General features: G+C 52.2%; 1 long non-coding RNA gene across 1 annotated transcript; it reads left to right on the plus strand.

Annotated features, from left to right (window-relative positions):
• The first annotated feature begins 3,885 nt into the window (after positions 1-3,885).
• Positions 3,886-8,625, plus strand: LOC121830343 (uncharacterized). The gene is made up of 3 exons (XR_013043396.1): positions 3,886-4,726; positions 6,161-6,259; positions 7,275-8,625. It is a non-coding gene; the product is annotated as an uncharacterized LOC121830343 (long non-coding RNA).
• Positions 8,626-13,259: the final 4,634 nt, after the last annotated feature.

Consider the following 13,259-nt stretch of genomic DNA (forward strand, 5'->3'; position numbering starts at 1 on the left):
GAGAGGTGGCCCCCATTGCAAGGCCACCAGAGGAACAGGCAGCTCCAGCCAGTTTCAGTAACTGTGGTCCTTCCGTGAGCTCGGACAGGCGCAGGGGTGCGCGCACACATCTTAGTGTCAAGAAGGGGAAACTGAGGCGGCAAAACCTGGCCCGGGGGAAGAGGGAAAAGATTTTTTCTCAGTGACTCTCAAACTCCTTACAGCTGTGTGAAGTGTCTTTGGAGACTGGTTACAGCCTCCCACTTCCTCAGGTCTGAGGATGTGAGACAGAAAGAAAAACCTCAAGTCGGCTGGAAGCATTTGTAAAGCATCTTTTAGTCCACAGCGTGCTGTCACTGGCGCCTGCTTGATCCAGCCCTGGGCTGGGCCCTGGGGACATGAATGAGTCAGGTCTGCATCCTGATCCCCCTGTCCAGTGGTGACCACTCTGGCTGTGCCTGCTGCCTTGCCCAGAGTTGTGGGCTGTTTTGTGAGAGGACTCAGTCGGGGCCTTGGTGAGCTGTGGTTCCTGCTAAAAGAGGTTGTGGCCTGGACACACACCCAGAACCTTTCATCCTCTGCTCAAGACCTCCTGTCCCCAGACAAGACCTCCTGTCCCCAGACAGACCTTCTTTATGAACAGTCCATGCATCCCACTGGCTTCCTGTAGGGACTTCCTCTGCCTGGGACTAGCCACCCAATTCTTTGCTTACCACTGCTGGCGACCTGCGACTTGACCCCCAATCCCAGCCCTACTGCTCAGCTGAAATCCACACCCTACCTTGAACACTTAGGTTGTGGCTCCATTCATACAAGGTCCTGACCTCCAGGCTGCCCCAGCTTCTCAGAAATTTCTAGCCTTGCCGTTTCTGCGTTTCTGCTCTACCTCTCCAGGTAACCTTCCTGCATCTGTCCCCAGCCTTCCTGAACACCTGTCTCTCTGTCCCCTGTGTCTCCACCTTAGAGGGCCTTCTCGCTAAGGAAAGGCATTGGCCACGTCAGCACAGAGCTGGGTGTGGATGAGCTGTGAGGTGTTTGTTGAATGAGTGGTATTTCTGCCCTTCTCTAAAAAGCCGGAGCCAAAAGAATACATCACAAGAGCTCAGCACTGAGGTGAGTCAGAGGTTCAAGGCTTGTTTGCTGTCTCCATTGGCACAAAAACGTCTGTCAGCCAAGAGACTTCTCAAGGAGGTGGTATGACGGCCTGGCCAGGCCAGAACTGGGACCCTTGGAGATGGCCTCACTAGGCAGAAGGGTGCCAGGGTAGGAACAGTCAGGAGGTGGGAAGGTGACTTTTTACTCAGAGGCATCAGCTTGGAGGGGCAGCCTCTTGGATGTCTCAGATGGCCAGCACAGGGGCCAGGACAAAGGGTAGCAGAGCTGAGTGGCCTCTGAATGCTTCCCTAGTGTGTGCAGAGAAAAGAGATTTGAGGGTTGGATGAGTGTGTGCTGGGGACAAGAACAGCATAGTGTGCCCCCGATGGAGAGGGGAACTGTTCTCTGAAGGGCACCCCTCCAGGCAAATATGGGCTGCTGCTGGGCTCTCTGAGTGATGTAAACATTTAGGCTCCTCAAGCCTTCCTGCTCCACTCTGGGGAGGCCTGGAGACTTCACATTTGTAGAGCTGTGATGGATACCAGGCGCTTGAGAAGTGAACGAACCCAATCGAGCAGGGAATCATGGAGATTCTTGGCCCAGGAGCAGAAGCGAAGGGGCAGGGAGAGAGGGGGAGGGGGAGGGAGAGCGAGGGCAGCTTCCCTCACAGGCCCCTCATTCATACTGTTCCTTCAGTATCCAACCCCACCGTGGCGGCATGCGGGGGAGATGGACTCAGAGGTAGGGCTCGCAGATTCCTGAAGGCTTGAGGCTTTGGCGCCAAAGGATAAAAAAGCTGGGGAGAGAATTGGTGGGGAGGGGAGGGAGCAGGGTGCTGAGGGGAGAGGTGGAGGACTGGGAGAAGGAAAACAGCCCATCAGTGGTGCTCCTCTTCCTCCTCCTCTTCCCCCTCCTCCTCCTCCTCTTCTTCACCACAAGCTGAGATCAAAGGTGATATTTTTACATCAACTGAAATAGAAACCCACTGGACGCAGGGGGTGGGGGGGAGGCAAGCGGCCAGGACACAGGCCCCTTTATGCCGCCTGTGGCCGGAGTAAGCATCCTGCCTGGGGACAGTGTGGCGGTGACCATCCCGGCTTGGGTTCAGGAAATCAGGAATAAACCAGGGATGAGCCCTGGGGGTGGCCTGCAGTTAGTGATGTGGAAGCATGGCAACCGGCCCCTCCCACCCATGCAGCCATCTTTGGGTCTGTGCTGCATTGATGGCCACTGCAGGTGTCTAGGCGCAGGGCCCTGAGCCATCCAAACAGCCCTGCAGGAAGGGTTCCTAGTGGCCCCTGTTTTATGGAAGAAGCAGCCCAGGATACATGGGGAAAGTGACCTAAATTCTGTCCTCCAAGGAGTTGGAAACAAATTCAGAATTAGGTGCTGTGGACTCATCCAACACCCTTTATTTATAATCACTGTAATCTCCCGTTGCCTACTCACACACCAAAGTGCGCCTGTTAGCCACAGCCAAGTCCCCTAGAGCAGCAGGTCCTCAGATACCAGCATGACCCAGAAATACGCTGGGAATGCCTATTCTCAGGTCCCAATCCAGACTCATAAACCGAAATGCTGGGAGGGGGACCCAGTTCTCCAGACTTCAACAACCTGCCCCAGGGGGCCAGCTGGAAGCTAAGCTGAGACTCCAGTACTGCACTGCCTCAGTTTCCACAAGGTTAAGCATAACAGTAGCTAAGACATGGGCTGGGTGTGAGCCTGGCCCAGGCATCCTTTTTAGCCCTCTACAAATATTAGCTCAGTGAACGTCACAAATGGCCTTGTGAGAAAGACTAAGGCAGAGGAGCGCGGCAGGTTAGCTCGGCTAAGAAGCCACAGCTTCTAGAGCCGAGCTCTTGACAAAGCCGCCCCCCCCCCGGGGGGTGGTAGCTCCTAGAGCACATGCTGGGCACGGCTGAGGTGATGAGGCAGGAAGCATTACCTCACCTGAGAGGAGCCGATGACCCCCCAGTCTCAGATCTACTGCTTTGTCAAGACCGAGGCATGAGTCAGCTGCAAACCCAGCCTCAGCGTCTGGAACCCTGGATGACAGCCTCACCCTTCTCAAAGCACCATCCTGGGCTTTTGAAACACCTCACTTTACACAGGACGCAGAGTGGGCTCTCACCGGGAGCGGGAACCCCAGTTTGACCTCTCCAAACCTCTGTTTCTTGTTCTGTGAACAGAAGAATGATAGTTGTAGATCCACAGGGATGGCGACATTTGTCACATCCGAAAGTGTGCACAGAGCCAGCTACCCCTGGGGAAATGCCAGCTCAGAGTCCAGAAAGATTCAAAGGAAAAAACCAAGGGGCCTCCAGCCCCGCCCCCTTCCCATCTTCTAGGCACAGTGGCTCTAGGGAGGTTTTGGAGGTTAAACAGAGGCGCCAGCTGTGTCCCCGCAGGAACTTAGTTACCTGTGTTGGGAAGCACCAGCCTTACCACACTACACCACACCTAACCACACCAGAGCACACTGGCCAGGCCAGGCCAGGCTAGGCTTCGCAATCAGTGCTGTATTGGAGGACCGGTTGCCTCCAGCCTGAGAACATCTGAAGCGCATTAGCGGCTGACCCTGCTTGGCTTGGCGAGCATTACCCCGAGACAGAGATCGCAAAGGATGCAAACAAAGACCAGGTGAGGGGTGGCCGCGGAGGTGGGGGGGAGGCAGCATCTCCAGAGTGGCCTCTGGGGACCTGGGGAGAGCAGAGGAGGCTGGGAGGAGAGCCCCAGACCTGGCCCAGCTCCAGCCCACCGTGGCTCACCAGCTCTGCAGCCTGGGGGCAGGGCCTGGCTTTCCGACTCTGGGCCCCTGTGTGTCCATCACTAGAAGAGGGACAGGCAAGGGGTATACACAGAAGACTTGACATTCTAGCATTTGGGGCCTCTGAGGTCTAGTTTAGTGCCAGTGGGAGGTAAGCAATAGGTAATTTAATAGAGGGCAAGTCAGGAGGAGGGAGCCGTGATTCCATTCAGCCCCGGAGATCATAGGGTGCCCAGAAGGGAAGGCTGGAAATTGTCCCCATAGCTCAGAACCATCAACTTGGGGTTCTCGGTGCCTAAGAGTGGCACAGATGGTTATGCTGGGTAGAGGCAGGGCAGGTAAGAACTGAACCCTCCTGAAGCAGGACTTCCAGCGGGGTGCATGATCCAGGAGCCAATGGCTTCTCGGGCCCCACCACCCTATCCTTCTCTCCCACAGACCACAGCCAACTTTGACTGAGAACTTTTGTATTATCATGCCAGGCTGGAGGTTTAAGTGCTACACACACATTAAAATCAATTAACCTTTTCTCTAGGTGGCAGGTCCTGGTGACTGACCAACCAAGATTGGCTCCCACGGGCAGTCCTCACACTGATCTCTCTCAACACCTCACCTCATGGTCCTAACATTACCCTGACCTCGGGCAGCCTCCTGTTCCCTCTTGGGACCCACGTCTCTGAGAAGCTGTGGCCTGGTGAGCCTGGACTTGGAGACGCGAACATCTTGGTGACACAGCCTCCCCAGGGAGACCTGCTGGGGGCACTGGGAGGACAGTACAGCTGGCCTTTGGGACCACGCATGCATGTGACCCAAGTGGGTTTTCCCGCGCCTTGGTTTTTCTCTGGATGCCTCTCTCCTCCGTTGCTGCCTTCTGTCTTTAGACAGGTGAGTGTCCCTCACGCACAGGCTGCAGCGTGGCTCCTGAGCGGGGGAGCTTTGATTCATTAAGCTTCCAAGACATCTTTCTAAGATAGGCCCAGTCGAAACAGGACCACGCTAAACAGAATACCACAATTAAACACTTGATCACTTTCAAATATGAAAAACTAACCAGAGGATTGTAGAAAATACAGGCAGTTGTAAAAATATGAAAACATACCTTTGGTTAGTTTTTCTGAGAAATTTCCACTCCCCTTCCCCCATCCTTCCTTGCTCCATCCCCATCCCCTCACTGGTCAAAACTGCCCTCCCTCAACCCCAGCCATAATCAATATCTCACCTGCCTTTTCCAACAGTTGTTCCCTGAGGAATAATCCTTGACATCAGATCCTGGAAGACCGCCTTAGACCGGATTCTGGAAAGGTCTGGTGTCTTTGGGAACAGCACAGTTTCCGCCCAAACGTAACTGTTTAAGTGCAATATATTGTAAGAAATGCTCCTGGCCAGTAATCCAAAGACTGTCCAGGCCCCCTGCCTACTCTGTGGATTGGCTGTGTGATCCTGCTCCTCTCTGAGTCTGTTTCCTCAATTGTAAAGGATTGGGCTTGACCAGGTGGTTTCTGCCTGGCCAGTCCCAGTCACTCAGCTTTGACTTCTGAAGTAAGACTTACAGTCCGGGGACAGGGCTGTCTTCCTGCTCTGAGGTTCGCCTGAGGGCAGGGTATCCCATGGAGAGGCTCAGATCAGATTGCCTATCATGTATATGATAAAGCCCCCAGAAGGTAGACATCCAAGACCTTTAGCTCCAGTGTGAGGTATCCTGAGGGAACTCCTGCCTGCCCTGCCTGACTTCTTCCTGCCTCAGGGGTCTGGGCCCAGGCTTGCCGATGGAGCACAGTCTGCCACATGCTCACAGCTCTGGAGATGGGTGGACCCTGGCCCAGCCCTCCACATGAAGTGCTGGTAATATTTCCCAGAGGACCTTGGGGCTTATGACATTATGGACAGCAGTTCCCATGGGGTGCTCACAAAGCTAAGTCCATTTAAAAATGAATGATGCCTTTTTTTTTCCCTTCCTTTTTCTTTCCATTTTTGGCTGAGACATGGAATGTAAGCTAAATGGCTCCAGGAATTTACACAGAAAACACACAGGCTGGATCCCAGACTACCTCCGGTTTCTGGGGTCCTAAACACAATGACAAAATCCAGAAGTTTATCCCCTTCTTTCTTAAAGCCACTCTGACTCTGTTCCAGTTCCCCTAACAATACCAAGGTCGGGGAAATGGTGGCCTTTAGGGCCCAGGCAGGCTCTCTCAACCTCAGCTGATATCCCTAAAACAAGCCTCAGAGTTCTTCCCTTGAGCATTGCTCTGAGACAGCACGATGCCAGCCAAATAGCGTTCATTCAACACTATTTACCCAGTACCTTCTCTCTACCAGGCATTGTCAAGACATTTCTTGGAACTACAGCGCAATGGAGGAGACACAATGAGCCAATAACGAAGGTGTTTCTATTGTTGCTATTACGAAATACCCGAGGTAAGGTACTTACTAAAGAAGCTGAACCGAGTCATGGTCTCAGATGCCCAAGATACGATAGCCACATCTATCAGCTTCTGATGAGGGCTTTGTGCTTTATCTATTCATGGTGAAAAAATGGAAAGACGAAGTGGGCATGTGCAGAAGGAATGTGTGAGAGAGGGACGGAGGGTAGGTTGACTTATAATCCAGGTGGAGAGACCTAACTCCCTCTTGTGAGAACTAGTCTAATGTATTAAGAAAAGCATGAATCCATTCATGAAGGTGGTGAGTCACCTTCCCGTGGGGTTCCCCTGTCAATGCCCTTACACCGGGAGTCGGTCCTCTGACGAGCCCCTCTGCAGGCCACATTGTATTCCAGTACATCAGACAGAGTGTGTTCTGGGCTGTGAAGAAAAACTCATCTGGAGGAGGGGCAGAGTGCCAGAGGGTGGGCCAGGGCCTGGTTACCCGTTCCACACAAGGCAGTCAGGCAGCCTCACCAAGAAAGGGGAGGGGTTTGAGGGACTCAGAAGATGACACCCTCTGGTCATGTGGAGGTAGGGCACCCCAAACTGAGGAAGGTCACTGGTGATTGTGGAAGCAGGAAGTGAGCTGGACATGGCACTCTAAAGCTTGAATTCTCAGCCTCATTCTGGGCTTCAACAGCTCTGGACAGCCAGAGGGACAGTCAGGGGACAGCCAGAGGGACAGTCTGAGGGTACTGTCACATCCATCTCGTTGACTCCACTCAGCAGCCTCCACTAGACACCTCTCATGGCCAGAGTGTGGCAGGGAGGGCCTGTCAGAGAAGCCCCTGTGTCACCTGAATATGGTAGATGGGGGGTCAGAGGCCTGGACTCTAACTCTGTTGCTGACTAACCAGCCAGTCACGTGACATAGAGAAAGGTCCTGCCCTTCTCTGGACCTCAGTTTCCTGCTCTTGAAGATCATAGAAGGGATGATTATGCAACTTTGAATATACTTAAGTGAACTGTACACTTAACAAGATTTTTTTTCCTCTTTTTGGAGACAGGGTGTCATGTGTCCCAAGCTGGTCTCCAACCGGCTATGGAACTGAGGATGACCTTGAACTTCTGACCTCCTTGCCTTTACCTCTTAAGTGCTGGAATTTTGGGTATGCAGTGCTGGGGGTTGAACCCAGGACTTAATGTGTACTAGGTAAGCATTCCACTAAGTGAACCCCAGCCTCTCCCTCCGTGTTTTTGATAATGTGGCTGATTGGAAAAGATGGCAGAGGAGGAGGAGGCTGATATTCGGGGTGCCTATGGCAACCTTGGGCTGTACTCAGCCTCTGCAGCAAAGAGGCTCCTGATTCCCAGAGCTCCTCTAGTTCTGGTTTCTGGTGATTTGTTTCCCTGACTCTGGTGTTACAGCTAACCATTCAGCACAACCTGGGTCCTGATGCAAGCCCAAGTGGGAGCCAGAAACAGGAAGATAGGGTCCTGAGCCCTTCCGAAAAGTCTCAGAGTCTGTGCAAGTGATCAAAAGTCTGCATTGCACTTACAGACAATTTCAATCTCCTCTCCTTCCTTCTCTGTATATAAAAAACAAACAAACACAAAGAACCCAAGGCTGGCACACCGCTGTGGGTCCAGGGATCCAGGGAGGTGATGCAGTAGTTTATGTACCAAGACCTTTGAGCTGGGTGACCAGTACATGACACAAGTCCCTCCCAGCCATAGACTGCGAAACAATGGATTTCTCAGTGGAGTGTGTTTGGTATTGTGATTAGCATCCCCGCTGTGAGGAGAAAGCACCGGTGTTCTAACAGCCTTAAGAATGACATCGGCTTTCCTCAGCCAATGTACGTGGTATGTAGGAACGACAAAGGGGTATGGCACAGGAAAGGGTCTGAAGGAAGGCCAGTGTGGATGGAGTGCAGGGGCCCTGGAGAAGGTTTCAGAAAAATACCCAGGCCTGGCCGCCAGGGCCTTGGGGACCATGCATGGCTACTTCTGTTCATGATGCTCTCCCACTCTCATGTCCCAGTTGAGTGAGTGACCATAGAGCCACCTTATTTGCAAGCCGGGGAGCTTGTCCTCAAAGCAGCCAGTGAGCAAAGGTGGCCCTGTCCAGGCTCCCTCTGAACCTGCCCTAGGCCTGGGCTCTATATGCTGAGGAGTCAAGGGCTGCTAGGGAGCAGCCACAGCTGGATGATGCCTCTGCTCTTTGCCCTCTTCCCGGGCAGACACCCCCAGCCCCCTGCCAGCTTCCCCTCTGCAGTGTCTGGAGGTGAGAGCTTTTCCACCATGCAGAAGCCAAGACTGCTTTTTGGCTCCAGGTTCAGTGAGCTGATTTCTGCTGTCCCCTCTCTGGCCTGATGCCCCAGGGACCCAGCGCCACCCTGTTTTTTTTTTTTTTATTTTTCCCTCTCCTCTCAGTGTGGTTCTATCCCTCTGCTGGACCTCTCTGTGCTCCCCCCACTCCCTCCTTCCCTCCCTCCCTCCCTCCCTCCCTCCCCCCTCCCTCCCTCCCTCCCCCCTCCCCCTCCATCCCTCCCTCTCCAGTAAGTAAGCATTATGAGAAGGGTTCACAACCCAAGACAGATGGATCAGGGCTCAAACCCCAGCTCCACTGCACCCTTCTGCCTGCCTCGGTTTTGTGTCCTAGGAAACAGGATGAGCCTCCCAGTTCTTGCTCCTCTGTGACATTTGAGATGTGTCCAGAATCCTGCAAAATAGTGGGTGCTCTACAAATGGAAGTTCCCTCTTACTTTTCTTGAGCACTTTCTCTCCATGACCTTCTCCCTGCCTCCTTCACACACACACACACACACACACACACACACACACACACACACACACACACACACCTGGTCCCCAAGCACCATGCTGTGAAGCCAACAGCATTCAATACTCACTCTGGCCCATGCTGGGAGGCATGCCTAGTTGTCACTGCTGACCTGTCATGCCGCTCCCAAAGGGATTTGTAAGGCATCCTCTAAGCTGTGACTTAGATACCAGAGTTGTTTTTTTTCACCAACTAGAATACAGGAGAGGCATGCTGTCAGCCTCACAGTGTGGCCTACAGACCCCTCAGTGACCTCATATCATACTCCCTGTACTTACAGGCTTCTCTCCATTGCCTGCATCCTTGACCCCGGCTAGAGAGTTTAACATCCTCATTTCACTTCTTGAATCTTTTGAGCTGGAGTTTTATGTCATCCAGACTGACCTCTAATTCTTGTTAAGAGAGCTGAGGATGACCTTGAACTTCTAATTTTCCTGCTTCTGCTTGCTAGGTATTAGCATTGTGAGCATGCACCATTACACCTGGCTGATTACCCAATTTTTTAAATGGAAAAAAAAAAAATTGAGCCAGCTGGTGGTGGCACACTCATTTAATCCCAGCACTCAGGAGGCAGAGGCAGGTAGATCTCTGTGAGTTTGAGTCCAGCCTTGTCTGCAGAGTGAGTTTCAGGAAAGCCAGGACTGTTTCACAGAGAAACCCTGTCTACAAAAAGAAAGAAAAAAGTAAAGAAAAATTGAATAAACATTTCTCCAAAGAAGATATAAAAAAGGCCACTAATGACATAGATTGAGGCTCCTTTGCATTAGTCATTGGGGAAATGCAAATCAGAACCACAATGCAGAGCTGGGATGGGGCTCAGTTGGTAGAATGCTTGCCTGGCATGCACAAAGCCCTGAGTTTGATCCCCAGGACAGCACATAACCATGCCTATAAGCTCAGCACCCGGGAAGTGGAAGGAGGAGGATCAGAAATCCAAGGTCATCCTTGGCTCTATATTGAGTTTGAGGCTAGCTTGGGCTACAGATGACCCTGTCTCAAAATAAAATTTAAAAAAGAATGAGATTCCTCTTTACACTAAGATGGCTATAATAAAAACAACAGAAAATAGCAAGCTTTGTCAAGGCTGTTGAGAAACTGGATCCCTGTTGCATTGCTGATAGAAATGTGAAAAACTGTGGAAGACTGTTTGGCAGCCCTCCCAAAGTCATGCAGAGTTCCCATATCATCTAGCAATTCCATTCCTAGGTATATCCACCAAAGAATTGAAAACATACATCTCATACAAATGTTTGCACACAAATGTCCATAGCGACATTATCTATAATGGCCCAAAGGGGGAAACAGTCCAGGTGCCCACTCAGCTGTTGAATGGATAAACAGAAGGCAGCTTATCCAAGCGGTGGAGTGACATCCATCACAAGAAGAAATGGAATGTCCATACGTGCTGCAACACAGGAAAATTCCAACATGAACTTGAAATGTGCAGAAGAGAAAAATCCACAAAGTTCTTGTTTTGAAGGAAATAATGGTTTTTAGAGTTTGGGATGGGGAGTTGTATTAGGGAGTCACTACTAGTGGGTGTGGGGTGTTTCAGAGGGTTGTGGATGGAAGTGTTCTAGAATTTGAAGTGGTTATGAGTGGATTATGCATCAATTTTTAGCAGTAGTTATACAGATCTGGGGGAATCTTTAGCACATTAAGCCTAGTACCCTCAAGTTAAAGATAGGAGACTGCAGCCCAGAGAGAGAGCAGGGACCTGAACCCACAACTGCCCACACCCCTCTCCACCCCAGACCTTCAGTTCCTAGAGGATTGGATCCTTTGCTAGTTCTGTGGCTCCTGTACAGGATAACATAGCCCCAGGCACACAGAGAGCTTCAGGCAGGACTCACTGCTGAGGACAGAGACCCACATTGGGTGGACCCAAGGAAATACAGGCTTAGTGGCCACTGAGACCCAGGGGATGCTCAGGGCCTCCAGTGATCTCCCTTCCCACCTGGTTCTTCTTGTCCTCCTGCCTTCTCCTCTTCCCATGGGAGGAAGTACTGAGCTGGAAGCTCCTCCCAGATTCACTAGGTCAGCCCAGGGAGACTGCTCAGTGTGTTCCTTCGGGGTCACATACTCCTCCCAGACCAGCTAGGTAGCTAGAAAGATGACAATCTCTAGAAGACCTGGTCTTCTATCAGGGTGCTGGGCTCTGTGACTGGCATTTCTCCCCAGCCCAACACTCAGAAAATGAGGGTGGGTGGGAGGTAGGGGTTACATTTATCAACAGAAACAAGAGGAAGGCACACACTCAGCCACCTCCTGCCCTGGGCACTGAGGGCACTGCCCACTACCCTATCAGCCAGAGAAGGGAGTCAGGGTGTTTGGAGGGCCAGTGACCTGGGGCTCACGACCCACTTTGTTTGCTTTCTGGCTGGCTGCATGTGAGCAATGGCTCTTGAGCCTCAGTTTCCTGAACTGCAAAATAAAATTAATTTCCATAGAGTTGAAAACATTGGAGGTTGTTGGGGTTGGTTGGAGGTGAATGCCTTTAATCCCAGCACTCAGGAGGCAGAGGCAGACGGATCTCTGTGAGTTCGAGGCCAGCCTCGTCTACATAGTGAGTTCCGGGACAGCCAGAGCTGTTACATAGAGAAACCCTGTTCCAGAAAAACAGAAAAGAAAACACTGGAAGTGAAGAGCTAGAGCACCAGCCCACAGTCTGGTGCAGAGGAGGGCAGGGCTAAGGGCCATCGCTACTGGTGCTGTGGGTGGCTTCATGTTCAGCCACAGGTGAGAAGCTGGGGACTCTGGGAAAATGCTTCAGACAATGGGAGCTTCCCAGTGATGGCAGCGAGTGGAACTACCTGTCCCACGCTCAGGACTGTTTCTTCTCTATGGGTTCCAAGAATGGAGTTGGCTGCTGAGAGCCCAGGGCCTCCCCACCCTACTGGGTGACTTTGGTCTGGCAATCTGCCCTTTCTGAGCTCAGTGTCCCCTCAGCCAGTGAGAGTGGCGGGCGATGCAGGGCTCTTGCTCATTTACGGCTCCTGTGCATTTGACGGTCACCACCCCAGCCCATGTAGCTTCTATTTTGCAGAGGGATCAAGGAGCCCTCACCACGGTCACACATCTGTGTTTTGTAAGGCTGTGAGCTGGGCATGGGTCCTGGGAGGACTGACTTAGTCTTGTTCTCCACCTGTCTGTAGACTGCTTGGACAAACAGCCTTTCCTGGGCCAGGCTCACTGGGGCTCTGATCACCTGTGAGACCTCAAGCAACTCACTACCACCCGCTGGCTCTCCATGAATCCCGACTGTAAGGGAAGGGGTTATACTTGAGGGCAAGAGCCTGAGGCTGGGCCCACAGCCCCAAAGAAGTAGATGGGTGTCCCAGCCTCCATTCTTGAGCTGCATCTGGTGACATCACCCACCTCCTCCTGTTTCCCCAGCAACTGGGGTGCTGGCGGAGGATCCCCAGAGGCTCAGACGGTCTGGATTTCTCTGCATACAGCTCTACCTCCTCCTCGTTTGCACAATTAACTTGTCAATCTGGGTTAAGTGCTGTCTGCCGATGCCTGTCAGCCTCTCTCTGGCTCCAGTCACTGTTCACGCAGACCCAGTGCAAATGTCTTACCCAACTCTCAGTTCTAAGGACAGAGAGCAGGGCGGGAGGGGGAGGCAGGAGGCCTAGATTCCAGCCCACCTAAGCCACACATCTGCCGTAGGTCTTGGACAAGTTACTTCCCCTGTCCGGGCCTGTGTCTCTCCGTCTTAAGAATAAGGCTAATCATGTCTTCCCAGCCTTGATTCCTCTCAAAGCAGCCTGAAGACTCACAGGATCCTGTAACTGTGGCAGAGTTAGAAACTGTGATGTCCCAGGGTGGTGGCAGCACACGCCTTAATCCCAGCACTTGGGAGGCAGAGCAAGCACGTCTCTGAGTGCAAGGCCAGCCTGGTCTACAGAATGAGTTCAAGGACAGCCAGGGCTACACAAAGAAACCCTATTTCAAAACAAACAACAACAACAAAACAAAAAGAAGGAAAGAATCAAAGAAAGAAAGAAAAGAAAAAGAAACTGAGCTCAATGCCAAGTCTCAAAGAACACCCTGAGAAGAGTCTCTGATCCCCAACCACGTAGGTAAGGTTAGCCCACACACACTACCTGCTCTCTGGCTGCATCTTTGGCTTCTCTGCTTCTTTGTGTCAGGGCCTAGCCTAAAGATACAGAGTGGAGGCACTAGGCCAGAAGGCCAAGGGCCT

The sequence above is a fragment of the Peromyscus maniculatus genome, chromosome 1, assembly GCF_049852395.1.
Source record: "Peromyscus maniculatus bairdii isolate BWxNUB_F1_BW_parent chromosome 1, HU_Pman_BW_mat_3.1, whole genome shotgun sequence".
Taxonomy (NCBI): domain Eukaryota; kingdom Metazoa; phylum Chordata; class Mammalia; order Rodentia; family Cricetidae; genus Peromyscus; species Peromyscus maniculatus.